Source organism: Mytilus galloprovincialis, chromosome 8, assembly GCF_965363235.1.
Source record: "Mytilus galloprovincialis chromosome 8, xbMytGall1.hap1.1, whole genome shotgun sequence".
Lineage (NCBI taxonomy): Eukaryota > Metazoa > Mollusca > Bivalvia > Mytilida > Mytilidae > Mytilus > Mytilus galloprovincialis.
In genome coordinates, this window is record NC_134845.1 from 51,456,208 (window position 1) to 51,462,550 (window position 6,343).

The window sequence follows — 6,343 nt, forward strand, 5'->3', positions numbered from 1 at the left end:
GAAATCAAATTTCCCTAAAGGAAAAAGATTTTTCCTCAAAGGGAAATTGTTTTTTCCTCAAGGGAAATTGTTTTTTCAAGGGAAAAAGATTTCCTTCAAGACAACAAATTTCCTCTAATGAAATCATTGTTCTTCAAATTTCCTCTAAAGAAATTTCTGAACATCAAATTTCCCTTATTTGTTCTTGTTAAACATTTCTTCGCTATACCATGTATACAAACAGTATGAATATAATTATTACAAGACTGTATAGTTGATGCAAATGATATTCAAAACTTTCATAAATGTTTGACTCAACATTTTAATGACATTGAAAATTGATAAAGTCTGACTGTTTAGATCTAGGTATTGTTCATACTTTTTATAAAATTTAACTATGATTTATAAAAAAAATTTGTAGCAAATGATTCTATTCAATGCAATACATTAATAAGTAACCAATTTGAATGTCATACCATTTGTGGTGTTCTAAAGAATTTGTTTATATATTTGCAGATTAAATAATAAAATATACACTTTTAGTCTTATTTTAAATTAAAATTTTCTTCTGTTTCAGCTTGTGTACAGTTTTCAATCCACTACGTAAGAATTCAGTGAATACATTATTCCATTCACTTTATAACATTTTCCTTCAATTCTAAGAGAAAACATTTTTGCAAATTGTTCTTCAATGATCTTCTTCCGTATATTTGATATGAGGGAGCGATATAAATGAGTGGATAAAACTGGTGTTCCTTTGTACTGCATTCTCCTTTCTTTCGAATAATATATATAATATGTTGTTGCTTTTATGCAATAGTGTTTTTGTGTATCTATGATAGAACTCCATTTTGTTTATTGGCATTATCATGTGATAATGATGAAATTTCCTGTTTCTTTTTTGCAGGAAAGCACACATTCCAGTTCAAATTAATCCAATTATGCACTTTGTAAATAAATTTCAACTTTAAGTTTCCTCTTCAGTAATGACCTATTGATCATGAAAACCAAGATGTCTGATCACCTATAAATACACAAAATAAACAAATAAAATGTTATAAATGGAGAGAGAAACAGCAATAAATGTTTTTCATATGTATCTTTCTTTATTAAAATTCATTAAGTAAACTTGAACCTTGCGAAAAATAATTAGCTGTGATGTAAGACTAGAAAGTATAAAACGCAAAATAAAGTAGTCGCGAAAAATTAGTTGATTTACATTAGTCCAGTCTGTGTTTGCAGGAAATTTACATCATAGGTTGCCATATTCCTATTGTGCCTGTCCAAAGTTCAGAGCCTGTAGTTTTTGTAAGTTTAGTCTGACACTAAAATTTAGTGGTTGTTGTTGTTGTTTCATACCGGTGTCATATGGTATTTTGAACCCCCTAAAAAGTGAACCCGGGGTCAAAATACCATGCGGTAAAATGACCCCGGTTTGTATGTATTAAATTGGCTGGAAAAGTTATTTTGAAAATTTTACTTTACCATGGTATTTTGACCCCCCTGCAGTATATTGAATACTCTAGGCCCTTAATTTCAAAAATTCTGGCAATTCTAACTCTTTTATGTAGTTAAAATACACCAATAAGTAGTTTGTATGTATTAAACTTGTTTGAAAAGATATTTTTAAAATTTTACTTTGCCATGGTATTTTGACCCCCTGCGATATATTGAACCCCCTTACTATAGACAATTCAAAAAAATCTGGCAATTTTAGCTCTTATATATATATATGTAGTTCATATACACACACAAGTAGTTTGTATGTATTAACTTTGATGGAAAAGATATTTTGAAAATTTTACTTTGCCATGGTATTTTGACCCCCCTGCGGTATATTGAACCCCTCACTCTAGACCTTTAATTTAAAAAGTTCTGGCATTTCTAACTTTTTAATGTAGTAAAAATACACAAATAAGCATTTTTTATGTATTAAACTTGCTGGAAAAGTTATTTTGAAAATTTTACTTTGCCATGGTATTTTGACCCCTCTGTGGTATATTGAACCCCCTACTCAAGGCCTTTAATTTCAGAAATTCTGGCAATTCAAACTCTTTTATGTAGTTAGAATACACAAATAAGTAGTTTGTATGTATTTAACTTGCTAGAAAAGATATTTTGAAAATTTTACTTTGCCATGGTATTTTGACCCCCTGCGATATATCAAACCCCTTACTCTAGACAATTCAAAAAAATCTGGCAATTTTAGCTCTTATATGTAGTTAATATACACACACAAGTAGTTTGTATGTATTAACTTTGATGGAAAAGATATTTTGAAATCTGGCAATTTTAGCTCTTATTTGTAGTTAATATACATACACAAGTAGTTTGTATGTATTAACTTTGATGGAAAAGATGTTTTGAAAATTTTACTTTGCCATGGTATTTTGACCCCCCTGCGGTATATTGAACCCCTTACTATAGACAATTCAAAAAAATCTGGCAATTTTAGCTCTTATATGTAGTTAATATACACACACAAGTAGTTTGTATGTATTAACTTTGATGGAAAAGATATTTTGAAAATTTTACTTTGCCATGGTATTTTGACCCCCCTGCGGTATATTGAACCCCTCACTCTAGACCTTTAATTTAAAAAGTTCTGGCATTTCTAACTTTTTAATGTAGTTAGAATACACAAATAAGCAGTTTGTATGTATTAAACTTGCTGGAAAAGTTATTTTGAAAATTTTACTTTGCCATGGTATTTTGACCCCCTCCCCCTTTTTTTACCATGGAAAATCAAAACTACCCTTATATATATATATATACATATGTTATAATTACAAATAATTAAAGCATTCAAGCTACATATGGTCTAGTTATAATGTGTCAATAAGTATTTTGAATGACATTTTGTTGGTAAAGACTTCAGAGCACTTATACCAAGCAAAGATATTTCTTTTAATTGAGCATGGAAAATGTACCTCCCCTTCTTGTATGAATGATTTTTTAATCTATGATAAGCTTTAGAATAATGTAAAATGTTTTAATATTCATCTAGAATGAAAAAAACAGGGGGGTTCAATTTACCATGGGGGTTCAATTTTCCATACAGGGGGGGTTCAATTTACCATGGGGGGGTTCAATTTACCATAGCGGTATTTTGACCCCGGGGTCAATTTACCATGGGGTTCAAAATACCATATGACACCGGTTATATTTATTTTTTGTAATTTATTTTGTAATAAACTAGGCAATTAGTTTTACAGTTTGGACATGTTGGATTGTTTCAATTTTTCATCTTTGGGTCTTTTATAGCTGCCTTCTTTGACTATAGGGTATGGATTTTACTCATTATTGAAGGTCGTCACAGGCCTACAATTGCTTTCTTAAAGCCATGATAGTTTTCATATTTAATATACCACATCTTTTAATTTTTATAGTAATCATGATTATCATCTTTCAAGTTCAACAACTTTAAAAAATAAATAAAAGTGGCCTTACCATTTAGGTTTAGTTTGCTTCTGCAAATTTTAAATTGCCTATCATTTCTGCTGTTTATAATTTCTCTGTATCTTCTATAGTTCTTGTCCTATACATAAAAGAGTAAAAGTTATTATTGAATGGCATCTTGCATCAATATTTTTTTTTGCTGTTTAATGTACATGATGTATATTAATGTGTGTTTAATAAGAAGAGTGCACACGCTGAAATGTCTCGCCTTCTTTTACTAATCATTGATAATATGTTGATAGTCCTAAGTATAAAGCTTTATCACAACTGTCACATAAACTTAACATTAACCAAGATAAATAAATAAAGACTAATGAACCATGAGAATGAGGTCAATGTCAGATGAACCATGCCAGGCAGACATATACAGCTAACAAGGCTTCAATGCAACAATTATAGTTGACCTATTACTTATAGTTTAAGAAAAATAGACCAAATCACAAAAACACTGATCAATGAACCGTGAAAATGAGATCAAGGTCAAATAAAACCTGTGCCACTGACATAGAGATCAAAAAATATTTCTATACACCAAATACAGTTGACCTATGGCTTATAGTATTTAATAGATAAAGACCAAAACTCAAAAACTTAATTTTGACCACTGAACCATGAAAATGAGGTCAAGGTCAGATGACATCATCCCACTAGACATGTACACCTTACAACCATTTCATACAACAAATATAGTAGACCTATTGCATAAAGTATGAGAAAAACAGACCAAAACACAAAAACTTAACTATAACCACTGAACCATGAAAATTGTCATAAATAGCATAGACACCTCTTAGTTTTGAGAAAAACATGCGTTAATTGTGCAAGTATAATCATTGATAAATCATGCACAAGATTGACTTTTTTTAAAAAGCCTATATATTGAAATTTTCTGAAAATATTGCATGCATTTATTAATATGACCAATTTCAAGAAATGCGCAAAGATGTGAGATGATTAATATAATTGTAATTTCAGGAATTTACAGTAAAGGCTTTCATCCCCACTGCATTTTGCACTTTTCCCACGTCAGGAGCCAGAAGTTATGGCCTTTGTGACCTTTGTATGATTTTTATTTTAGTTTCTTTTTTAATATCAAAGAGTTTAATATGACGTCCATTATCATTCAACTAGTATACATTTTTGTTTAATGGCAAGCTAAAGCATGCCTCACAGGCAGGGATCCAGGAGGGTCTGAGGGTTGGACATGTTGGAACCCCCCTTTCTACATTGTTCTTTATTGGACGATCAATGCATTTGAATTTTAAAATTAACACCATTCGAACGTAAATATATTTCAAAATTAAGATGCTGCAATGTATAATCCCAGTAGAGCTGGGAAGATGGTATAAGTCATTCCAAAAGAAGAAAGGACATGCAATCTGTGTTTAACTGCAATTGGCAATGAATTCCATTATTTATTTGAATGCAATTCTTTATTAGTTAAAAAATATCAGAAATCAGCATATTCCAGAGTACTATGTGAAATATCAGAAATCAGCATATTCCAGAGTACTATGTGAAATATCAGAATTAAGCAAAAATGAAAGGACTAACTGTCATTGACAAATATTAACTTATTATTTAAAAATGTGTCTATATTCATTTCAAAGTTAACTAAAATATTATAATGTTAAAATATTATAATATAAAGTAATTTTCCATATATTTTATTTCTAAGTTGTTGTTTTTTTTTTTTTAATTGTATGTGATTGTATTTTGTAATTTACCTCTTGTTTCACATGTCAATGTGACAGAGTGTTTTTCAAATAAAGCATATTGTATTGTATTGTATTGAATGGGGACATGTAGTTGGACCCCCCCCCCCCCCATTTGTCTTTGGTTAGAAACCCCTCCTCGGCTTGTGGGATTTTCTCGTTGCATTGAAGACCCATTGGTGCCCTTTGGCTGCTATCTACTCTTTGGTCTTTTGATACATTCCCCATTTACATTTCGATTTTATATTCAGTTCTATTATAAATGTTAGAAGACTTCTTGTTGATTTGGTTTCACATTTCGGCTTCGTCAGAGGAAAGCGTTCCAGAAATAAAATAGCCTTGCAAGATGTCATAATTATTTGGACTAGATTTTCACCACCATCAACATTGTAAAGCTTGTCTCACTGTGGAAGAAATGAGTTTGGCGCGTTTACAAAAATATAATTGTCTGTGCTGACAGGGGAGTGTGTGTGCATACCATTATTTAAATTTTCTAAACCTTCTTTTTCAATATTTTGTGCATTTCTTGGTAATATACTGTCAGACCTCGAGTGCTGCTTTACAAAAACGATCAACTTACAAGTAATGCAGGGGAAGGAAACTAGCTAAAAAGACCAAAAATAAGCCACAACTAATGGGGTCTCATTGGGGGTTCTGTTCACGGATCTCGCTTTATAGTTACTATTTATTTTTTTTAGATTCACGCATCCCGCTTACACTATGTAAGTAAACAATTCTAATATTTTTGTAATTTCCTATGTCCCGCTAAACTTCATTTCCAGTTTTCACGGCACAATAATTTGACTATTAGTGACACTAAGTACTGTGGTATTTTCAGTGGGTATTTTACCAATAAGGCCATATATTTCGGTGTGTAGAAATACCGCAAAGGAATTCTTAATGGCGCTGACTAAGAAGAAAGTTTTTGCACCAGAGACATATATACACATGCATGTGTATATATGTCTCTGAGGACACTAAAACGATGTTTTAAGATCACAGAGAATATGGATATATAGGAGAATATGATTAAATACCTCATATCTGTAAAGTTAGGTATCAATAGATATTGTAATTTTGAAGTTAAATGACTTTTTAATCAACGCGTGCCACTCGGCACGTGACCAACGGCTTATTGCAAATTCACTAATCATCATGTTCAATCAACCTAATCCAATACACAATTGTCT

The 6,343-nt window shown here is 31.1% G+C and overlaps 1 long non-coding RNA gene across 1 annotated transcript; it reads right to left on the reverse strand.

Annotated features, from left to right (window-relative positions):
* Positions 1–466: 466 nt before the first annotated feature.
* Positions 467–5,922, reverse strand: LOC143042166 (uncharacterized). The gene is made up of 3 exons (XR_012967898.1): positions 5,632–5,922; positions 3,430–3,517; positions 467–1,003 (listed from the first exon to the last, which is right to left on the reverse strand). It is a non-coding gene; the product is annotated as an uncharacterized LOC143042166 (long non-coding RNA).
* Between the last annotated feature and the right edge of the window lie 421 nt (positions 5,923–6,343).